Source organism: Hemiscyllium ocellatum, chromosome 32, assembly GCF_020745735.1.
Source record: "Hemiscyllium ocellatum isolate sHemOce1 chromosome 32, sHemOce1.pat.X.cur, whole genome shotgun sequence".
In the NCBI taxonomy this organism is placed as follows: Eukaryota; Metazoa; Chordata; class Chondrichthyes; order Orectolobiformes; family Hemiscylliidae; genus Hemiscyllium; species Hemiscyllium ocellatum.
The window spans coordinates 26170886-26195980 of record NC_083432.1 but is presented as its reverse complement, the minus strand read 5'-3'; the positions used below and the strand labels follow the sequence as shown (position 1 = coordinate 26195980).

Below are 25095 nucleotides of genomic sequence, written 5' to 3'. Positions count from 1 at the left end.
CCAGCATTTATAGTGGCTTGTCTCTGCCGCTTCCGGTTGTCAGTTCTTGCTGTCCGCTGCAGTGGCCGGTATATTGGGTCCAGGTCGATGTGTAGTGTTTTGTGCAGTCCTTGCATGGGATTTTGCATGGTAAAAAAATCCCATGCAAGGACTGCACAAAACACTACATAGGACAAACAGGAAGAAAACTAACGACCCGCATCCGTGAACACCAACTAGCCACGAAACGACACGACCAGCTATCCTTAGTAGCCACACACGCAGATGACAAGCAACATGAATTTGACTGGGACAACGCTACTATTATAGGGCAAGCCAAACTGAGAACAGCCAGGGAATTCCTAGAGGCATGGCACTCATCCACAGATTCTATCAACAAACACATCGACCTGGACCCAGTATACCGACCATTGCAGCAGACAGCAAGAACTGACAACCGGCAGCGGCAGAGATAAATACCAGAGGAAACATCACAGAAGCGCTTCACAGGAGGCTCCCAAGCACTGAGGATGTCACCTAGAAAGGTGACAAAACATTTGCAACACAAACTCCCAGCTCGGTGAACAGAACCACAACTGTTGAACCTCTCCCAATAGCTCAAACCCTTCAACCCTGGTAACGTCCTTGTAAATCTTTTCTTAATCCTTTAAGTTTCACAACATCCTTCCTATAGGATGGAAACCAGAATTGCATAAGATATTGATAGATTATCCAATACTTCCACCTGTTATACATCCCTTTATGTTCTTAACTTCAAACTAATTTCAATATTTATTCTAAAGCAAAATAATGGCCATCACAGTTACTTGACCAGTTTTTCCCTGTTTCATGTTTTAAGAGAAGACAAAAGGAGCCTTCCAAATTGATCAATTTTTTTTCTTGAAAATAGTACAAGACACAGTCTGATTCAAAATCTCAAGATGTTTTTATTTTATTCATTCTCTGGTTGTGGGCACCACTGGCTAGGGCAGCATTTAACCCACTTCTTAACCCACTGCAGACTGTGTGCTTTTGGTAGACCCACATGCTGTTAGGGAGGGAATGCCAGCAATATTTACCAGTGACACTGAAGGAACGGCGATATATTTCCAAGTCAGCATGACCAGTGGCTTGGAGGGCAACACACAGGTGGTGGTATTTCCAATTACCGAATGACCTTGTTGTTCTAGATAGAAACGTTCTGGGTGATAAAAAAAGGTACTGTCTAAAGAGTGCTGGTGAATTTTTGCAGGACATCTTGTAGATGGTACATACCGCTACTGCTGAGCGTTCATGGTGGAAGGAGTGGATGTGATGCCAGTCAAGCAGGCTGCTTTGTCCTGGATGGTGTCAAGCTTCTTGACTGTTGTTGGAACTCTCCTCATCCAGGCAAGTGAAGAGTGTTAATTACATCATATTCCTGACTTGTGCCTTGCAGATGGTGAGCAGGCTTTGGTGAGTCAGGAAGTGAATTATATGCTGGAGGATTCCTAGCCTCTGAGCTGCTCTTGTAGCCACAGTATATATCTGGCTACTCCAGTGCAATTTCTGGTTAATGCTACTCCCTAGGATGTTGATAATGGGAGATTCTGTGATGGTAATGCCATTGAATTCAAGGGATGATGATTGGATTGTCACTTATTGGAGATGAACATTGCCTGTCATTTGTATGTCATGAATGTTACTTGCCACTTGTCAGCCTAAGCTTGATATTATCCAGGTTTTGCTGCGCTTTACTACAGAAGAGCAATGGAACTTATTAATTTTACAAGGTATAAACATTCTAAGTAGACAAGAATTCTGGATAATCCAAGATAGAGGACGGGAAAAATTTCTGGCTGTAACAGCTGCTCCTTTTTTGAGGTATTTTAGGTGTTGGAGGTGATTTCCTCAAATTCCAGGAGCAGCAGCAATGGTATGTGATGGATGGCAGTTATAGGAAGGGAGGAAAGTCTCAGATCCAGTCACATAGATGGGTTAGCTCCAGGAAAGGTAAAGAGAAGTAGGCTGGTGGTCCAGAAGTCTTCTGTGGCTATCCCCATTTCAAACAAGTATGCTGTTTTGGAAAATGTAGGGGGTGATAGATTCACTGGGGAAATAGCACGAGCAGCCAAGATTCTGGTATTGAGACTGGCTCTAATGCAACGAGGGGTATGTCGGGTTCCAAGAGATCAATTGTGTGAGGGGACTCTCTAGTCCGAGGTACAGACAGATGTTTCTGTGACCAGCAGTGAAAAATCAGAATGGTGTGTTGCTTCCCTGTTGCCAGGATCAAGGATGTCTCAGAGAGGGTACAGAATGTTCTCAAGGGGAGAGGGACCAGCAAGAGGTCATTGTCCACATTGGAACCAACGACATAGGAAGGGAAAAAGTTGAGATTCTGAAGGGAGATTACAGAGAGTTAGGCAGGAATTTAAAAAGGAGGTCCTCAAGAGTAGTAATATCTGGATTACTCCCGGTGCTATGAGCTGGTGAGGGCAGGAATAGGAGGATAGAGGAGATGAATGCATGGCTGAGAAGCTGGTGTATGGGAGAAGGATTCACATTTTTGGATCATTGAAGTCTCTTTTGGAATAGAAGTGACCTGTACAAGAAGGACGGCTTGCACCTAAATTGGAAGGGGACTAATATACTGGCAGGGAAATTTGCTGGAACTGCTGGCGAAGATTTAAACTAGTAAGGTTGGGGGGGGGGGGGTGGGACCCAAGGAGATAGTGAGGAGTTAGTGAGACTGGTACAGTTGAGAACAGAAGCTAGTCAAACAGTCAGGGCAGGCAGGGACAAGATAGGACTAATAATTTAAACTGCTTTTATTTCAATGCAACGGGCCAAACAGGGAAGGCAGGTGAACTCAGGGCATGGTTAGGAACATGGGACTGGGATAACATAGCAATAGAAACATGGCTCAGGGATGGGCAGGACTGGCAGCTTAATGTTCCAGGATACAAATCCTACAGGAAGAATAGAAAGGAGGCAAGAAAGGAAGGGGAGTGGTGTTTTTGATAAGGGGTAGCATTACAGCTGTACAGAGGGAGGATGTTCCCGGAAATACATCCAGGGAAGTTATTTGGGTGGAACTGAGAAATAAGAAAGGGATGATCACCTTATTGGGATTGTGTTATAGACCCCCTAATAGTCAGAGGGAAATTGAGAAACAAATTTGTAAGGCGATCTCAATTATCTGTAAGAATCATTGGGTGGTTATGGTGGGGGATTTTAACTTTCCAAACATCGACTGGGACTGCCATAATGTTAAGGGTTTAGATGGAGAGGAATTTGTTAAGTGTGTACAAGAAAAATTTCTGATTCAGTATGTGGATGTACCTACTCGAGAAGGTGCAAAACTTGACCTACTCTTGGGAAGTAAGGCAGGGCAGGTGACTGAGGTGTCAGTGGAGGTGCACTTTGTGGCCAGCAACCATAATTCTATTTGATCTAAAATAGTGATGGAAAAGGATAGAACAGATCTAAAAGTTGAAGTTTGAATTGGAGAAAGGCCAATTTTAACACTATTAGGTAAGAACTTTCAAAAGCTGATTGGAGACAGATGTTCACAGGTAAAGAGATTGCTGGAAAATGGGAAGTCTTCAGAAATGAGATAACGATTTTTCCAGAGAAAGTATATTCCTGTCAAGGTGAAAGGGAAGGCTGGTAGGTATAGAGAATGCTGGATCTATTCCTGAGATGCTGCCTAACCTGCTGTGCTTTGACCAGCAACACATTTGCAGTAAAGAAATTGAGGGTTTGGTTAAGAAAAAGAAGGAAGCATATGAGAGGCAAAGACAAGATAGACCGAGTGAATCCTTAGAAGAGTATAAAGGCAATAGGAGTATACATAAGAGGGAAATTAGGAGGACAAAAAGGGAGCATGAATGTCTTTGACAAATAGAATTAAGGAGAATCCAAAGGGTTTTCACAATACATTAAGGAGAATGGGCCGCTCAAAATCAGCAAGGCGGCCTTTGTGTGGAGCCGCAGGAGATGGGGCAGATACCAAATGAGTATTTTGCATCCGTATTTACGATGGCAAAGGACATGGAAGATATAGAACGTAGGAAAATAGATGGTAACATTGTGAAAAACGTTCATATTAGAGTGCTGGATATCTTGAAACACTTAAAAGTGGATAAATCGCCACGACTTGATCAGGGGTGGGAACTCTGTGGGAAGCCAGGGAAGTGATTCATGGGCCTCTTGCTGAAATATTTGTATCATCAAAGTCAAAGCTGAGGTGCCGGAAGACTAGAGGTTGGATAACATGGTGCCACTGTTTAAGAAGCGTGGTAAGGACAAGCCAAGGAACTATAGACCAGTGAGCCTGACGTCGGTGGTGGGCAAGTTGTTGGAAGGAATCCTGAGGGACAGGATGTACATGTATTTGGAAAGGCAAGGACTGATTAGGAATAGTCAACATGGCTTTGTCTGTGGGAAATCATGTCTCACAAACTTGATTGGGTTTTTTGAAGAAGTAACAAAGAGGATTGATGAGGGCAGACTGGTAAATGTGATCTATATGGACTTCAGTAAGGCGTTCGACAAGGTTCCTCATGGGAGACTGGTTAGCAAGGTTAGATCTCATGGAATACAGGGAGAACTAGCCATTTGGATACAGAACTGGCTCAAGGTAGAAGACAGAGGTGGTGGTGGAGGGTTTTTCAGAATGGAGAACTGTGACCAGTGGAGTGCCACAAGGATCGGTACTGGGCCCTTTACTTTTTGTCATTTACATAAATGATTTGGATGCGAGCATAAGAGGTACAGTTAGTAAGTTTGCAGATAACACCAAAATTGGAGGTGTAGTGGACAGCGAAGAGGGTTACCTCAGATTACACCAGGATCTTGATCAGATGAGCCAATGGGCTGAGAAATGGCAGATGGAGTTTAATTTAGATAAATGCGAGGTGCTGCATTTTCGGAAAGCAAATCTTGGCAGGACTTATACACCTAATGGTAAGGTCTTGGGGAGTGTTGCTGAACAAAGAGACCTTGGAGTGCAGGTTCATAGCTCCTTGAAAGTGGAGTTGCAGGTAGAAAGGATAGTGAAGAAGGTGTTTGGTATACTTTCCTTTATTGGTCAGAGTATTGAGTACAGGAATTGGGAGGTCATATTGCAGCTCTACAGGACATTGGTTAGGCCACTGTTAGAATATTGCGTGCAATTCTGGTCTCCTTCCTATCAGAATGATGTTTTGAAACTTGAAAGGATTCAGAAAAGATTTACAAGGATGTTGCCAGGGTTGGAGAATTTGAACTACAGGGAGAGTCTGAACAGGCTGGGGCTGTTTTTCCTGGATTGTCGGAAGCTGAGGGGTGACCTTATAGAGGTTTACAAAATTATGAGGGGCATGGATAGGATAAATAGATAGATAAAGTCTTTTCCCTGGGGTGGGGAATTCCAGAGCTAGAGGTCATAGGTTTAGGACATAAGTGGGGAAAGATATACAAGAGACCTAAGTGGCAACTTTTTCACTCAGAGGGTGGTACGTAAATGGAATGAGCTGCCAGAGAAGTGGTGGATGCTGGTACAATTGCAATATTTAAAAGGCATTTGGATGATATATGAATAGAAGGGGTTTGGAGGGATATAGGCCGGGTGCTGGCAGGTGGGACTAGATTGAGATGGGATATCTAGTTGGCATGGACAGGTTGGACCGAAGGGTCTGTTTCCGTGCTGTACATCTCTATGACTCTGTTTGGACATGGATTATTTCATTATATGAGGAGCCATAACCAGTGCTGAAAATTGTGCAATCTTCGCACTTCTGTCCGATGAAGGGAAGGTTATTGATGAGGCAGCTGAAGGTGGTTGGGTCCAGGTGTGAAATATACGACAAAAGTTATATTATTGACTCAACTGTCTAACATTTTTGGAGAAGGACCAGAATGTGTAGGAACAGAAGTCATTCAGGCCATTGAGTCTGCCCTACCATTTAATGAAATCATGGATGACCACGCAGCTCTTAACTCCACTTTTCTACCTTTTCCTCTCGATTCCCTGACTATTCAAAAATCTGTCTTAACGACCCAGCCTTGACTGTCCTCTGCAGGGAAGAATTCCACAGATTCAGTACCCTCAGAAGAAATTTTTCCTCATCTTTTTCTTAAATGATTAGATTACCTACAATGTGAAAACAGGCCCACACCAACCCAGCCAGACCCATTCCCCAACATTTTACCCCGACTAATCCACCTAACACTACGGGAAATTTAGCATAGCCAATTCAACTTTCCTGCACATCTTTGGACTGTGCGAGGAAACTGGAACACCCAGAGGAAACCCACTCAGAAATGGGTAGAATGTGCAAACTCCACACAGACAGTTGCCCGAGGTGAGAATTGAACCCGTGTCCCTGGCGCTGTGAGGCAGCAATGCTAACCACCAAGCTGCCCACGGTGTAGTTCCTTCTTCTGAGATAATGGCCTGTGAATCTATACTTTTTTTTACATAGGGAAACAACCTGTTTGCATCTAACTTGTCCAGTCCCCTAAGAATCTGATATGTTTCAATAAAGTCACATCTTATTCATTTAAATTTCAATAAGTACAGGGCCAACCTCTCCTCATAACACAATCCCTCCATGCCTGGTATCAGCCTTGTGAATGTTTCCTGGACTACCTCCAATGCCAATCTACCTTTCCTTAGCCAAGAGGCCTAAAACTGTTCACTGAACTCCAGCAACTGTCTGACAAGTGCCCTGTATAACTTTCACAAAAACTCACTACTTTTATGGATGTACGCAGGACAACACCATTAAACTTTATCACGGTAGATGCTGCAAGACGTGTCAGAGTGTCAACACAGATACCATCATTACACTTGGGGACACCTCCCACCATGTAGGTGGCAGGTACTCATGCGACTCAGCCAACATTATGTATCTCATACACTGCAGGCAAGGATGCCTTAAGGCATTTGCAGAGGCTACAGCAACTGATGAATGGACACTGCACAACAATCAACAGACAGGAATGTTCCCTCCCAGTCAGAGAACACTTCAACAGTCCGGGACATTCGACCTCAGATATTCGGGTGACCATCCTCCAAGGCTGACATCGGGACAGGCAACAATGCAAAGTGGCCGAGCAGAGGTTGGTACCCATGGGGATGGCCTCAACTGAGACCTTGGGTTCATGTCAAGCTACAGGTGACCCCACTGCACTATACGCAGACACACAAACAAACAGATGCACATTCACAGATAATCAGACAGGTCCATACACACACAGACCAACTCTCATATGCTAGCTGTCTCTCATAACACTCTCATGCACACATGCATCCTCTCACAGACTTATACCACTTTACACTCACACACATATACACACCGTCTCACAGACACTCATAACCCCACACACACACATGCACATATAAGCTGGTGGGGTGAATTTGCACTTGCAGAATTGCATTTTATTTTGCTCAAAAAGTGCATGAATCCATGTAAGATTCTGTAAGTCCGTTTTTTAGATTAGAATCAGTCTGAATATTGTGGCACAGATAGTCTCGCACAGGGCACCTCGCACCTTAAATGCATTATCTGGGCTGACATGACATCAATTGTTAAAGTTCACTTGAGAATGTAACTTTAAAAAATTTCTACAATTTACATACGAAAGAACTGAAACCAAAATGTCCATTCTAAAAGATGAGAGACTTAAACAATCCAAGTCTTTTTCAATGTATAATTTCAGTTACATCACACTGTAAACTTTTGTTATAAATTCTGTGTCTTACGATCTTATACTCCACTTAATGAAGGAGCAGTGCTCTGAAAGCTAGTGTTTCCAAATAAACCTGTTGGACAATAGCCTGGTGTTGTGAGGTTTTTAAACTTTATGAATGTAAGTTTGCTCACTGAACTGGAAGATTCACTTTTGCATGTTTTGTCACCACACTAGGGAACATCACCAGTGAGCTTCCGATGAAGCACTGGTATATGACCTGCTTTCTATTTATGTGTTTGTCCTAGGGTGGATGTGTTGTCCCAGTCGAAGTGATGTCCTTCCTCTTCTGTAGTTCAATGGATAGTCCGTACGTGTTGTTTTCCTGTAGACACTGGTTTGAAGTTCCCCATTGGCTGTTTGCTCTACTGCCACATCTAAGAACGTCAGAAGCAATCATCCCAACACCCACAAACAAAGTTGCATTAGAACATTATTCCAACGAGCCGCCACACACTGCAGCACAGAGAAAAATCACCTATACAGCATATTCAAAAAGAATGAGTACCCAATGAACACAGTCCGCCAATTTCTCAGCAACAAACCCAAACAAGCAGACAAAACACATCCAGGAACCCTAGCTACTGTTCCCTACATCATAGATATCACAGAAATGACTGCCAGACTACTCATACCCCTTGGCATCATGGTAGCCCACAAACCCACCGACACACTAAACAGCAGCTAATGAACTTAAAAAGACCCCCTACAGACAGCAAGCAAAACTAACATCATTTACAGAATAACTTGGAAGAACTGTAACAAACATTACATTGGACAAACAGGCAGAAAACTAGCCACCAGGATACATGAACATCAACTAGTCACAAACAGACATGACCCACTATGACTTGTATCCTTACAAACAGATAAGGAAGGACACCACCTCGACTGAGATAACACATCCATCTTAGGACAAGCCAAACAGACATGAACAAGAATTCCTAGAAGCAAGACATTCCAACCAGAACTCTCCCAACAAACACATCGACTTGGACCCCATTTACTGCTCTCTGAGAAAAAGAATGGGAAATGACATAACCCCTTTAGGAAATGACATCACCAACTTAAGGAAACCTAAACACATAAATAGAAAGCAGGTCATAACACCAGTGCTTCACCGGAGGCTCACCGATAATATTACTTAGTATGGTGATGAAATGTCTGAAAATGCACTTTCCAGCTCATCGAGCAAACTTACATCCAGAACCCCAACATGAGCTCCAAATCTCAAAACTTGCTATCACTACTTTTATATTCCATTTGCTTTGAAATAAAGGCCAGCATTCCATTTGCCTTCCCTGTTATCCACTGAACTTGTGTGCTCACTTTTGGAATTCATGCATGAGGATTCCCCAGTCCCTCTTTTCTGTAGCTTCCTCCACTTAAGTAATGTTCAGATACCCTATTCATCCTGCCAAAGTGCATAGTGTTTGTTTTCCCACATAATTTTCCATCTGCTAAGATTTTGCTCACTCACTTAACCCTTATCCATCGCTTTGCAGACTGTGTGTTATCCTCACCACCTTCAGGTGCTAACGTTCCACCTATTTTTGTGTCATCTGCAAGCTTGGCTTTAGTATTTTCACTTTCCTTGTCCCTTGAACGTGTGGAACTCACATGATGAAGAAAGCAATTTGACAAAGAGTCACAGATGTACAGCACAGAAACAGACCCTTCGGTCCAACCAGTCCATGCCGACCAGATATCCCAACCCAATCTAGTCCCACCTGCCATCATCCGGCCCATATCCCTCCAAAACTTTTCTATTCATATACCCATCCAAATGCCTCTTAAATGTTGCAATTGTACCAACCTCCACCACATCTTCTGGCAGCTCATTCCATACACATACCACCCTCTGCGTGGAAAGGTTGGCCCTTAGGTGTCTTTTATATCTTTCCCCTCTCACCCTAAACCGATGCCCTCTAGTTCTGGACTCCCTGATCCCAGGGAAAAGACTTTGTCTATTTATCCTATCAATGCCCCTCATAATTTTGTAAACCTCCATAAGGTCACCCCTCAGCCTCCGATGCTCCAGGGAAAACAGCCCCAGCCTGTTCAACCTCTCCCCATAGCTCAAATCCTCCAACCCTGGCAACATCCTTGTAAATCTTTTCTGAACCCTTTCAAGTTTCACAACACCTTGCCGATAGGAAGGAGACCAGAATTGCACGCGATATTTCAACAGTGGCCTAACCAATGTCCTGTACAGCCGCAACATGACCTCCCAACTCCTGTACTCTTATACTCTGACCAACAAAGGAAAGCATACCAAACGCCTTCTTCACTATCCTATCTACCTGAGACTCCACTTTCAAGGAGCTATGAACCTGCACTCCAAGGTCTCTTTGTTCATCAACACTACCTAGGACCTTCCCATTAAGTGTATAAGTCCTGCTAAGATTTGCTTTCCCAAAATGCAGCACCTCGCATTTATCTGAATTAAACTCCATCTACCACTTCTCAGCCCATTAGAAGCAGTTCTGCAAAGACAGTTCCAACAGAATGCATTGAGCTAGTTGAACATCATCTGGCCAGTGAATGAAGAGAGGTACTTTGAAAGTTGAAGAAGAACAACAACACCTTCCCCTGTTCCCAACCTGTTCAAGCTTTAATAAAACTGAAAGAAGTGTGGATGCTGTAAATCAGAAACAAAAACAGAAATTGCTAGAAAAGCTCAGCAGGTCTGGCAGCATCTGTGCAGAGAAAGAGATGGCATTTCGGGTCCGGTGACCTTACCTTAGAACTGCAACAGTTCTGAGGAAGGATCACCAGATCCGAAATGTTAACGGATTTCTCTTCACATTTGCTGCCAGACCTGTTGAGCCCAGTAATTTCTGTTCCACATTTAAAATCACCTGAAAACTAATATCCTGGAAATTCAACTTTAAAAAGCCTCTGCTAACTGAAAATCCTCTTCTCTGTACGACTTTTAAATTCAACTTGCCTAGGTTGAACCTATCAAATTATCAAAGAAATTACAAGCCTGTGATCCTCTTGAAATGTATATATATATATATATATATATAGTGTTATGTTCATCTCTAGAAGAATAATCATGTATGTGCTCATCTATGCAGAATTTTCTTTCTGCCGGAAGGAGAAATAATCTAGCTTCTTTGCACCTGAGGGATACCTGACCCCACCACCTCAACAATTAGATTATGAGCAGAAACATCCATGGTCAACCTTCCTGTCCTCCTACCGATTAAGGCCCTTAAACACTCAATTTATAGTCACTGAAGTACCAGGAGGTACCTTCTGGGTTAGGGGATTGGTCTCCATCGACCCAGTCTGGGTGTAGTTCAGGATTTTGGAGGGTCAGGGTTGGCCTGTGAAAACCACACCCAATTTTTTCCCGAGGTCTCCTTGTGACCTCCCCCAAAAGAGAGAACAGGCAGTCAGGAAGGAATGGGAGATGGCTACTATCTTCAGAATTCACATGATGGTCTCCTTCCCGAAAGCATTTCTTTCTTTTCATCCTTTAAATATTTTTGTAAATGAGCTGTCCACCTTCACCTATCTGCTCAAATCAGCCATATTATGGCATATGCAGTGTAACATTCAGGTTAATTGGCTTGTTCAGAAAAAAATTAACATTTAATTATTTGCTTAAATACAGTAAGTGAGCACTGGATTTTGGCACCCAAACACCTAGTGTATTATGGGGTCAACTAGGAGTGGGTGGGAAGGTATTGAGCCAGCTAGCCAATCTATTTTATGTTCCTCAGCCAAATCACATCTGGTGGAGACTTGTAAAATACAGCCCATGCTAGCTGAGGTTGACTGAACCGAATAGAACTTTGAAGAAGTTACTTAAGCAGCCAGCTATTGTGTCATTTAAATGGATGCTCAGAAAGCATTATATAAAGTTCTGTCGAAGAAACAGTGAGATAAAATTAAAGCTTTGGAATTGAAGACCAAATATTTACCCAATTGAGAGATTGATTTCAACAGCAATAAACAGGAAGTAGAAATAATGGTTACATGTTTGAATCGGAAGGAAACAACTAGCAATGTCCTACAACAGTAAGACCATACGACATAGAAACAGATGTAGGTCATTCAGTCCATCAAATCTCCTCCGCCATTTAATGAGCACTTGGCTGAACTGAGTCCTCAACTCCACTTTCCAACCTATTCCCCATAACCTTTGATTGCCTTGATGATTAAAATAGTCAATCTCACCCTTGAATATATTTAATGATCAAGTAACTAAGCTAGAATCTCAACTATTCTCCATATTTATTCATAAGTAATACAATAAAGAACTGTCGCCAAATAAATAACACATGGTTTGGTGACATAGTTGTTAGTCAGAAGCATAAAACATCGATAGTTTAGGTGAATGAGGACATCAGTTTCATTGCAGGTAAGTGTGAGGCAGTCGGTTTTAAAATTTTTTAAAATGATAAGTGTTGAAATACTGGGAACAATAGAGGTCCAAAAATATTTTAGGGTCCATATACACAGATCACTAATGTGTTATAGTGAAATAAAACAAAATCAAGCAAGCTAACTGTACATTAACCTGAAGTTCTGGAGAGCCATTTTACAAGGTGGAGGGTGTTTTGTTACTGTTAAATGTACATTGGAATATCCCTTGAAATATTGAAGGATATGAGATAATTTGAGGCTATTAGGATTTTTGAATTGATTCAAAGATGATGAAAAACTATTTCTGCTGGATGAAAATAATGCCCGATAGTGTTAGTGTCAGAGTTAGAACATTCAAGAAGGATGTTAACTTCTCAATAACGGTGTACTATATGACGGCTCAATTTTAAATCTGAGGTAGACCAGATATTTGATAACCAAAGGTATTGAGGAGATGGAGTGAGGGTGAATGATTAAATTAGGATAAAACATAATCTTATTGTATGGTACTGCATACTTGGGGGTCTGAATGACCTATTCCCATCTGAAATAGAACCAAATCCAGTAAATCTAAAAAAAGACTACTATCTATTATTGTTATTTAATATATTAAGATCCAACAGAAAAACTTTAATTGTATAGGTTCCCTTTCATCTCATATTTTAGACTATAAATATTTTAGTTATTTTTTAAGGCAGGTGGGACTAGATTGGGTTGGGATATCTGGTCGGCATGGATGGGTTGGACCGAAGGATCTGTTTCCATGCTGTACATCTCTATAATTCTATATGTGTCTATAGTCTTACTCTTCAATTTTGCCACATCAACTGTCCCAATGAAGTTGCAGTTTCTGCACACTAGGTGACTCTTTAGAGTATCTTTCAATTCCATCATAATCTTGTACGAAATTATCCATAAAATGAATATGGTGGAAGTAAAACAAAGGCAATTTATTTGTAAATGTGTTGCTGGAAAAGTGCAGCAGGCGCTTTTCCAGCAACACATTTTCAGCTCTGATCTCCAGCATCTGCAGTCTTCACTTTCTCCTCAATTTATTTGTAATAAATGAAATAAAGAGATGCTCATTGTTTGGAAATCTATGCCAATTCTATGAAATCTCATTAATCAAAAAGGCACATTTGAACAAATCAAGCATTCATAGTTGAACAAAATATATAGAACGTAAAACAGTACAGCACAGTACAGGCCTTTCAGCCCTCAATGTTGTGTTGACCTTTTATCCTACTCTAAGATCAAAGTAATTTATATAAACTATTTACTGCACAGAAATAGGTCATTTGGTCCAACAGGACCATGTTGGCGTTCTAGTTCTTCACAGTCTTCTTGTGCTTTCTCATCTACCTATTTGATGTGACTTTCTATTCTTTCCTGATGGGTTTATCTAGCTTCCCCTTAGATGCCTCAATGTTGTTCACCTCAACTATTCATTACGGAAGTGATTTCCAGCTAAAACGCTCTCTTTGGGTAGAGATATTTCTCTTTAATGTCCTAATAGTGACTAATTATATTTATGATCCCTAATTGTGACCTCCAACATCATATCTGCAGCAACCTCATCAAACCATCTCATAATCTTAAAAACATGATCAAACTTTTCAAAAGAAATGCAAGTCATAACTGGCCCAGTCTTTCCAGATCAATAATAACCTCAATTTGGGTATCATTCTCAGCAGCCTTCCGTTGCACTCTGTACAGTGTCTGTTTTTCACACTGAGACCAAAACTGTTTGAATTAGAATACCCCAACTGTTTTCTGACAAAAGGTCTGTACAAGTTTCAAACTTTTTTCCCCCCCCCCATTCTACCTCTTTAGAAATGAAACCATTTAGTCATATTAACTTGCTTGGCTACTATTAGTAGTTTGTGTGCCTGCCTACCCACCCACAGACCCAAGGAACATGTGGACCCCTATTTGTGAAAGAAAAAGGTGTTCTTATATTCAGGTTGTACTTCCCAACCTGTGGGTAAAGGGGAATCGAACATGTCCAACTGTGTGGTTAGAAGCTTCTCTTTCCATTAATGTATAAGCATCGAAGGTGGTCCAACCTTGCAGTTTAAAAACATTTTTTTCCACATATATGCCACTATAAGTAGGAATTGCATCAATTCATGTCCTCGTCCTCTAACCCCCTTCTTTCCCTAAAGCATAATTGATCCTGTGCAAGTCGTCTGGAGGTGACTCACCTCGGGAACAAAAGATAAGGAGTAGGTGACTCAAGTATCATTCTGGAGTGCGTGCGTAAATTTGATAAAGGATTAAATAAATAAATTCTGCATTGGTCCCTAGTTTCCTGTACGTTCCAGAGGCTGGATGCTGAAATGTTACAAGTTGCACCACGCTTGAGCTTAGACAAGTGGAGAAGGAGACCAGGGCTTAAGTGTGTGAACGAGTGAACGTTTATAGCAGTGACTGGAACAAGAAAAGCGGGCAAGCAGTGAGGAGCACAGTCCCTTTTCGGAGATGTGTGTATTTGCGGCCGGAGACCGCGAAATTGACTCGGGAGCGGCAACAGTTGCCAAGCGGTCCCAAGGGCTCCAGTGAAGATCAGCCACTATCTGAATAGCCCATTGTTTAAAGGTGAGTGCAGACAAAACCGCTCCGACTCATACTGAAGAAAATTAAACAATGTTTTTTTTATTCAATTTTTTGTAATCACTGAAAAAAATGACCACGCGGCTTTAAATAAGTGAGAACTTTGCAAGGGGATAACGAAATTTTATAACTGGCGTAAGATGTTTATTTGGAAGTCGTTTTCTGGCCTTATTAACGCTCAACAGCTGTTGTTTGGTTTTGTTTCCAGCCACGATTTCTATTTATTCTGCCCCATGTCTGCCAAGCCCTTTCTATGTCACATAAATATAGAAATGTACTGACTGGCGGTTTGTTGCCCACAATCTTCTGTGGGAAGAACTTTCAGCCGTTAAATAAAACGACACTTCAGGCAATACTCACCTTTTAACAATGGACTATTCAGGCACTTTTGTTCTTGGTCTGTTGGTTGTTAATGGACCAGGACGGGCGAAAGGGAAGTGATCAGTGGGGTGTTCGGCAGCTGAAGGAAATCCTATTTACGGGCACAACGGAATTAATTTGAGGGAGGGGGAGAAGAGGGAATTCATGTCTGGAGTTATTTTTAATAGGTTGCTCTTCCACGGAGCTGAATGTATGCTGCTCCATTTAGTGAAGACATAAAGAGGGAATCCATCTTCAACCCAGCCCTGAGGCCACTGTCATGATTTTTTTTTATTTGTCTTAATGTCGATAAAACAGAACAGATGAATGTTAAAGGTCTGAAAATTCATACAAGATGCATCCAATTTTGAAAGAGAAAGAAAACACTTGCATTCAAACAAACCTTTCACTTCCTTAGCATTCCGGATTATTTCATGATTTGGAGATGCCGGTGTTGGACTGGGGTGTACAAAGTTAAAAATTACACAACATCAGGTTATAGTCCAACAGGTTTATTTGGAAGCACTAACTTTTGGAGCACTGCTCCTTCATAACAACCACCTGACAAAGGAGCAGTGCTCAGAAAGCCAGTGCTTCCAATTAAAGTCATTGGACTATAAACTGGGGTTGTGTGATTTTTAAAGATTATTTCACAGCACAGGTTCTCATTGGGTACTGTCCATTTTCTTTAAAAAAAACACAAAACACTAGGCTGACACTAACTGCAATCCTGAGGAAATTTGCAGAGGTACTTTTTTTTCATACATACCAAGACCACATCATCTCTAGCATTGACTCATTTCCACTGCTTAAAAGAAAAGTAAAGAGCCAATATTAAGTAGGCGAAAGTGAGTACTGCAGATGTTGGAGATTAGAGACGAGTGTGGTGCTGGAAAAGCACAACAGGTCAGGCAGCATCTGAGGAGCAGGAGAATTGATGTTTAGGGCAAGCCAATATTAATTCCCCATCCAATGTAATCTGGTCACATTGCTGTTTGTGGAACTTTGCTCTCTGCAAATTGACTGAGGTATTCTCTACATTACAAGAATAACGGGGTATTGGGAATTTTCAAAGACCATAAGACATAGGAGTGGAAGTAAGGCCATTTGGCCCATCGAGTCCACTCTGCCATTCAATCATGGCTGATGGGCATTTCAACTCCACTCACCAGCATTCTCCCCGTAGCCTTTAATTCCTTGTGACATCAAGAATTTATCAATCTCTGCCTTGAAGATATTTAGTGTCCCGGCCTCCACTGCACTCTGCAGCAATGAATTCCACAGGCCCATCACTCTCTGGCTGAAAAAATGTCTCCGCATTTCTGTTCTGAATTGACCCCCTCTAATTCTAAGGCTGTGTCCACGGATCCTAGTCTCCTCGCCTAATGGAAACAATTTCTGAGCGCCCACCCTTTCCAAGCCATATATTATCTTGTAAGTTTCTATTAAATCTCCCCTTAATCTTATAAACTCCAATGAATACAATCCCAGGATCCTCAGCCGTTCCTCGTATGTTCGACCTACTATTCCAGGGATCATCCGTGTGAATCTCCGCTGGACACGCTCCAGTGCCAGTATGTCCTTCCTGAGGTGTGGGGCTGAAAATGTGTTGCTGGTTAAAGCACAGCAGGTCAGGCAGCATCCAAGGAACAGGAAATTCAATGTTTCGAATTCATCAGGGCTCTGGCCCGAAACGTCGAATTTCCTGTTCCTTGGATGCTGCCTGACCTGCTGTGCTTTAACCAGCAACACATTTTCAGCTCTGATCTCCAGCATCTGCAGACCTCACTTTTTACCTGAGGTGTGGGGACCAAAACTGGATACAGTACTCCAAATGGGGCCTAACCAGAGCTTTATAAAGTCTCAGTAGCACAATGGTGCTTTTATATTCCAACCCTCTTGAGATAAATGACAACATTGCATTCGCTTTCTTAATCATGGACTCAACCTGCATGTTTACCTTTAGAGAATCCTCGACTAGCTCCCAGATCCCTTTGTACTTTGGCTTTACGAATTTTCTCACCATTTAGAAAGTAGTCTATGCTTTTATTCTTTTTTTCCAAAGTGCAAGACCTCGCATTTGCTCATGTTGAATTCCATCAGCCATTTGCTGGACCACTCTCCCAAACTGTCTTAGATCCTTCTGCAGGCTCCCCACTTCCTCAGTACTACCTGCCTGTCCACCTAACTTCGTATCATCGGCAAACTTCACTAGAATGCCCCCAGTCCCTTCATCCAGATCATTAATATATAATGTGAACAGCTGCGGCCCCAACACTGAACCCTACGGGACACTGCTTGTCACCGGCTGCCATTCCGAAAAAGAACCTTTTATCCCAACTCTCTGCCTTCTGTCAGACAGCCAATCCTCAATCCATACCAGTAGCTCACCTTGAACACCATGGGCCCTCACCTTGCTCAGCAGCCTCCCGTGTGGCACCTTATCAAAGGCATTTTGGAAGTCTAGATAGACCACATCCACTGGGTTTCTCTTGTCTAACCTACTTGTCACCTCTTCAAAGAACTCCAACAGGTTTGTCAGGCACGACCTCCCCTTACTAAATCCCTGTTGGCTTGTTCTAATCAGACTCCGCTCTTCCAAGAATTTAGAAACCTCATCCTTAATGATGGATTCTAGAATTTTACCAACAACTGAGGTTAAGCTAATTGGCCTATAATTTTCCATCTTTTGTCTTGATCCTTTCTTGAACAAGGGGTTTACAACAGCAATCTTCCAATCATCTGGGACTTTCCCTGACTCCAGTGACTTTTGAAAGATCTCAACCAATGCCTCCACTATTTCCTCAACCACCTCTCTCAGAACTCTAGGATGTATCCCATCAGGGCCAGGAGATTTATCAATTTTAAGACCTTTTAGCTTTTCTAACACTTTCTCTTTTGTAATGGCAACCATACTCAACTGAGCCCCCTGACTCCCTTTAATTGTTGGGATATTACTCATGTCTTCCACTGTGAAGACTGATGCAAAGTACTTGTTAAGTTCTCCTGCTATTTCCTTATCTCCCATCACTAGGTTTCCAGCATCAGTTTGAAGTGGCCCAATGTCTACTTTTGCCTGTCGTTTGTTTCTTATGTATTGAAAGAAACTTTTACTGTCATTTCTAATATTGCTGGCTAGCCTACCTTCATATTTGATCCTCTCCTTCCTTATTTCTCCCTTTGTTATCCTCTGTTTATTTTTGTAGCCTTCCCAATCTTCTGATTTCCTACTGCTCTTGGCCACTTTATAAGATCTCTCTTTTTCTTTAATACATTTCCTGACTTCCTTTGTCAGCCATGGCTGTCTAATCCCTCCCCAGGTAATCTTTCTTTTCTTGGGGATGAATCTCTGTGCAGTGTCTTCAATTATACCCACAAACTCCTGCCATTTCTGCTTCCAGTCTATTTTTGTCAGTTCCTCTCTCATGCCCTCATAATTACCTTTATTTAACTGTAACACCATTACATCTGATTTTGCCTTCTCTCTTTCAAACTGCAGACTGAACTCTACCATATTATGATCGCTGTTTCCTAAGTGTTCCCTTACTTTAAGATCTTTTATAAAGTCTGGTTCATTACATAGCACTAGGTCCAGAATAGCCTGCTCCCTTGTGGGCTCCATGACAAGCTGTTCCAAAAAGCCATCCTGTAAGTATTCCATGAATTCCCTTTGTTTGGATCCACTGGCAACATTATTTACCCAGTCCACCTGCATATTGAAGTCTTCCATGATCACCGTGACCTTGCCTTTCTGACATGCCTTCTCTATTTCCTGGTACATGTTGCACCCCTGGTCCTGACCACTGTTCGGAGGTCTGTACATAACTCCCATTATAGTTTGTTTGCCTTTGTGGTTCCTCAATTCCACCCACGCAGACTCCACATCATCCGACACTATGCCATTCAGTGCCATAGATTTAATTTTGTTCTTAACTAACAAGGCAACCCCACCTCTTCTGCCCATCTCCCTGTATTTTCGATAAGTTGAAAATCCTTGGAGGTTTAACTGCCAGTCCTGACCCTCCTGTAGCCACATCTCTGTGATGCCTACCACATAATCATTCGCTATGATCTGTGCCATTAGTTCATCTGCTTTGTTACGAATGCTACAAACATTCAGGTAAAGTGCCTTAATGCTAACTTTATCATTAGAGGTATTGGAAGTCATAAGATGTCCTAAGTTATCCTTCCTTTTTGCTGCATTCCCAGTCTGCCTCGAGTTTAAATCCGCCTGCACATATGCTATCCTGTTGCTTTTCTTTCCATTTAACTCCATAGTCCCTGTCACTTTCACTTTCCCGTCCCCCCAACTCAGAAGTTTAAAGTCCTACTGACCACCCTATTTATCCTCTTCGCTAGAACATTGGTACCTGATCAATTCAGGTGGAGACCGTCCCAACGGTACAGATTCCCCGGTTCCAAAACTGATACCAATGCCCCATGAAGTGGAAACACACAGTTGACTGTAAAGCACAACAGACGCTGCATACATTGTAGAACATAGCATATCCATGGTGTGGAAACAGGCCTTTGGCCCAACACATCCATACCGACCTGTCAAAGAGTAACCCACCCAGACACATTTCCTTCTGACTAATTTATCTAACACTATGGGCAATTTAGCATGGCCAATTCACCTGGCCTGTACATCTTTGGACTGTGGGAGGAAACTGGAGTACCCAGGGGAAACCCATGCAAACACGGGAAAATGTGCAAACTCCACACAGTCGCCCAAGGCTGGAATCAAACCGGGTCCCTGGTGCTGTGAGGCAGCAGTGCTAACCACTGAGCCACCGCGCACACCATTATCATAATGAAATGCCCCAAAGTACTTAATTAGAGCATTAAAAAAAAACAGAATTGTGTTGAAATAGGAAATTGTTAGATAAATGTACGTTTCAAGCAGTGGAGGACAGAGAGCTAGAGAAAGGGTATTCAAGTTTTCAGATGACACCAAAATTGGAGGTGTAGTGGACAACAAAGAGGGTTACCTCAGATTACAACAGGATCTAGACCAGATGGGCCATTGGGCTGAGATGTGGCAGAGTTTAATTCCAATAAATGCGAGGTGCTGCATTTTTGGGAAAGCAAATCTCAGCAGGACTTATACACTTAATGCTAAGGTCCTAGGGAGTGTTGCTGAACAAAGAGACCTTGGAGTCCAGGTTTATAGCTCCTTGAAAATGGAGTCGCAGATAGATAGGATAGTGAAGAAGGCATTTGGTATGCTTTCCTTTATTGGACAGAGTATTGAGTATAGGAGTTGGGAGGTCATGTTGCGGCTGTACAGTACATTGGTTAGGCTACTGTTGGAATATTGCATGCAATTCTGGTCTCCTTCCTATCGGAAAGATATTGTGAAACTTGAAAGGGTTCAGAAAAGATTTACAAGGCTGTTGCCAGGGTTGGAGGATCTGAGCTACAGGGAGAGGCTGAACAGACTGGGGCTGTTTTCCCTGGAGCAACACAGGCTGAGGGGTGACCTTATAGATGTTTACAAAATTATGAGGGGCATGGATACGATAAATAGACAAAGTCTTTTCCCTGGGATCGGGAAGTCCAGAACTAGAGGACATAGGTTTAGGGTGAGAGGGGAAAGATATAAAAGAGACCTAAGGGGCAACTTTTTCACGGAGGGTGATACGTGTATGGAATGAGCTGCCAGAGGATGTGTTGGAGGCTGGTACAATTGCAACATTTAAGAGGCATTTGGATGGGTATATGAATAGGAAGGGTTTGGAGTGATATGGGCCGGGTGCTAGCAGGTGGGACTACATTGGCTTGGGATATCTGGTCGGCATGGACAGGTTGGACCGAAGGATCTGTTTCCATGGTGTACATCTCTATGGCTCTATGACTAGCTCAGGGCTAAGGCAGCTGAAGCTGTAGTGATGAAAATCAAGCACTTGGGAGTGGCCAGAAGTAGAAGAGCACTGGTATCTCAGAGCAGGCAGAGGCTGCAGGAGTTAAGAGATAGGGTGACTCGGCCAGCTTTTATTGCCCATCCCTAATTTCCCAGTGTGTATAAATGTCCACCATGTTCTTGTGGGTCTGAATTAATGATGTACTTCAACTGAACTGTTTTTTTCAGGTTTGTTTTTGAGATCAGTTGATCTTTCAAGGCAAAGCCCCAGTTCTAACGTCAACTATTGTTATATGAACCAAAAGACATACCTTGTAAAAATGCTTGCCAATTAATTGTCGAAGTGTGTGGTGCTGAAAAAGCACCGCAGGTTAGGCAGCATCCAGAGAGCAGGAGAATTGACCTTTTAAGCATAAACTTCTTTATTCCAGATGAAGAGTTTATTCTCGAAACGTTGATTCTCCTGCTCCCATCATGCTGCCTGACTGGCTGTGCTTTTCCAGCGCCATACACGCCAACTCTGATCTGCAGTGCTCACTTTCACCCAATTATTTTCCTGTGCTATTTGTTGGCAATGGATATGAAATAATGGGGTGTAAGTTGTAAAGGAAGAGGCCGTTCAAAATTAACCTTCAATTCAGTAAAATGATGAGTAGACTTCCACATCAACTCCATTTTCCTGTCATTACTTCAGTCCCCAAGAATATGAAAATTTCAATCTGGAATATACTCAGTAGTGGACTAGAAGTTTGCATTCATTCATTTTTACTAACAGAAAATTTAGTATAAACGTGTTGAATTTGTGATGCTTATTTAAATCTACTGGTTAACCCTTTTTCCAGAAGAAGGTATAAACATAAATTGCTATGCCCTAACTTTGTAAAGCTAATTTCTATTCCAAGCAATATATTTTCTTTTCACCTTTTAACTTGGCATCACTTTTTGTAAAATAGTTTGAAATCTTGGAGAAATTGAAAATGCCTATATTTCTACATGATATTCTGTCTGCAGAATTTTGGAATACCTCCAGTTTATGATGGGTAGTAGGAGACAGACCAGACTGCATTGAATTGTCAAGTCTGGAAGTAATAAATGGATGAATGAGGGTTTTGGCAGAAGAGCTGAAACATGAGTGAAGCCACGCAATCTAACTAAGAGACAGATAGATAGCTTTAGTGGTAGCAGAAATGAGGTTGGAAGCTCATCTCAGCATCACTTGTGAACAAATTGGCTGAATCTCAAACTGATGTCAGGGAGAGGGGTGGGCTCAGTCGCTCAGTCAATGTAGTTTGCTCTGCAATGGACAGGTGAAATGCAAACTGGGTGACTGCGTTGCGGAACACCTACATTCTGCCTGCAAAAATGACCCAGAGCTTCCTGAGACCTGCCACTTAATCGCACATCATGTTCCCTGGCCAATATCTCTGTCTCAGGCTTCCAGTAATGTTCCAACAAAGCTCAACGCAAGCTGGAAGAACAGCACCACATTTTCCACTTCGCCTCCCTTTGGCCTTCAGGACTCAAATATCAAGTTATTAATTTTAGGGCCTAAGCACTAAGTTATCTCCCATGTCCTTAACCAAACCCCCACACATCAGGTCTTGTCACCACATGGGCTACTTCCACAGATAACCTACTGTCAGCTACTAATGGTCCCCACTAGTAGGTATTAATTATCCCAGGCTGACTCTTATTCATTCCTTTTATGTGCTCAACTGTTTTTCTGTCTTTCTGAGCTCCAGCTCCACTTATAGTATAATTCCCCTGCTCCCATCAACTCCCGCTCCCACTCTCCAACCAGTTCCCCACCCGAACTTCAGTATATACACCAACTTTTTCCTATCTAAAATCAGTTCTGAAGAAGGGTCACTGGACCTGAAACATTAATTCTGCTCTCTGTCCATAGATGCTGCCAGAGCTGCTAAGCTTTTCCAGCATTTTGGTTTTTGTTTGTGAGAGATTCGTATGTTTTGTAAGCTGCATCCTGGAAAATTATTAAGCATAATTTATACTTTCCTCAGCCACTAAAGAAACATAATTAAAACAGCAACACCAACAATGACTTGGAGCATATGGCACCTTTCAACACAATGAAATATCCCAAAGTTCTTTACAAAGAAGTTATCAAACAAAATTTAATACCATGTCTCATAAAAGCTTGATCAAAGAGGCAGGAGCATCATGAAGGAGGACAGAGATGTTTGGGGAAGGAATTCACAAATTTGGTTGTCATCAAGTAAACATTCTTGAGTTAAAGAGGCCAAAGGTATGTGGGAATCATGCTAGTCTTCAAAAGGCCAGTACTGTATTCCATGGAATATTTGGTATATACCATTGGCTGCACATCTTCTGTTTCACATGTATGAAAGCATGAAACAGAACTTTGGCTTAAGTGTGTGTGAGAGGTGACAGCTCATGGTTCAAAAAAAATGTGATATAGTTACAAAATTTTCATATCACAGGAACAGGCCATGCATCTCCATAAGTTGGTTTTGGTGTTTCAGCTGTACATTAGCTTCTTCCCACTTTTTTCATCTACTCCCAATAAAATATCCCTCCATTCATTTCTCCCATAAATGCATATATGCTATTTGCTTCAACTACTCATTTGTTGTAGTATGTTCCACATTTTAACCACATAATTTTAGTAAATTTCTGGTGTTTGTTAGTTAACTACGCAACATCAGGAGTTTTGTAATAAGCTTCACTGATACTTCAGTGCGAAGAAAGAGGAGCAAAGAAGTGATGAAGTCATCTTCCCCTGATTGGCATCCGGCATATCCTGCTGTAAAATGTGTCGGGACCGGGATTAGCCTTTTCTGCAATACTCTCCATGGTCAACTAGCCTTCTAGCACTTACTTTCAAGGGTCACACACAAAGCATAACCTGAGGCACAGTTTCTTCCTTGCTGTGTCATTTTATGATTGAGGGTATAATTGTATTTTTTAGTATGGGGATGGTGGAAGATCTAAGTCCGATAGGCCACATATTAATGTACAAGTTCTGCAACTCTCCTTGTTTTATAGCAAAAACATATATCAATGCCAAGCTGATTAAACTCATGATCACACTTCAACCAAGAGTTCTGAAAGTATTTTGAGGAGGTGGTGTCCAGTAATTTGGGTTTTGCATTCATTACTTTATAGCCTTAGCTTAGTTTGATGTCAAATGGTCCAGTACATAAACGCTTTAATGTTTCTCATGTTAGCAGTGACCTAGTGTTGTCATTGACTCTGTCTTAACTTTGAAAGGCAATTGGATTTGTGCAAATATGCATATGAGAAATTCTTTTGTTACTAGCCAGACTCCAGTGTGTAACCTTCAGTTTAATTGGTCTGCTGATTTTGCATTGTCCAGGTATCAGTTTAACATGGATATTTATCACAAGAGATTGTATTCAAGGGAGATTGGATTTAAGGTAGGAACAATCTACTGCAGATACCAGAATTTGTACTGAAAACAACAAATGCTGGAGATCACAGTGGGTCAAATAGCATTAGTGGAGAGTGATCAAGCTAACATTTTGAGTCTAGATGACTCTTCATCTGAGTTGAAGTGAAGTGTGGAGAGGACAGCATTTTGTGCTATAGTTTGATGTCGGTGGTGTGGGGATAATGTGCGTAGGTGCTGATGAAGAAAAGATTTTGATAGTTCACATGAAATGATTGGAATGTGAGAATGGCAGAACAATGGTGTGTCTCCTGCCAGACTTGAAAGGTCAGTAACTGGGATGAGGGGAGGGGAGGACATGATAACAAGCTAAAAGAAAGGGAAGGAATGGTTAACCATCTGAAGGTGTTGAACTCAATATTCAGGCTGTAAAGTGCCTAGTCTGAAGATGAGATGTTGTTCCTCCAGTTCGCGCTGTGATTCACTGGAACACTGCAGCATCCTGCTTGCATGGCCACGTGTCTGTCGTGGGCATGCTGCAGTGTTCCAGTGAATCCCAGCGCAAACTGGAGGAACAACATCTCATCTTCAGACTAGGCACTTTACAACCTTCTGGATTTATTATTGAGTTTAACACCTTGAGATTGGATTTAATCTGGCTGAAAAATACAGAATGTCATTTTTCATATCACCTCTAACCAGGACAACTGCAGTCTCAACTGTAATCCATTGTCTTCTGTTGAGGAATGGCATTTAAAAAGCAAACATTTAGATTTACAAATGTTATTGA

At 42.0% G+C, this 25095-nt stretch overlaps 1 protein-coding gene across 1 annotated transcript in view; it reads left to right on the top strand.

The window, feature by feature from the left end:
• The first annotated feature begins 6982 nt into the window (after positions 1-6982).
• LOC132831044 (glycoprotein-N-acetylgalactosamine 3-beta-galactosyltransferase 1-like) overlaps positions 6983-25095 on the top strand; it is a 33486-nt gene continuing 15373 nt past the window's right edge. The window contains exons 1-2 of the mRNA XM_060849096.1: positions 6983-7068; positions 14386-14676. The gene's annotated coding sequence lies outside the window, so the exon portion shown is untranslated. The remainder of the gene's footprint in view (positions 7069-14385; positions 14677-25095) is intronic.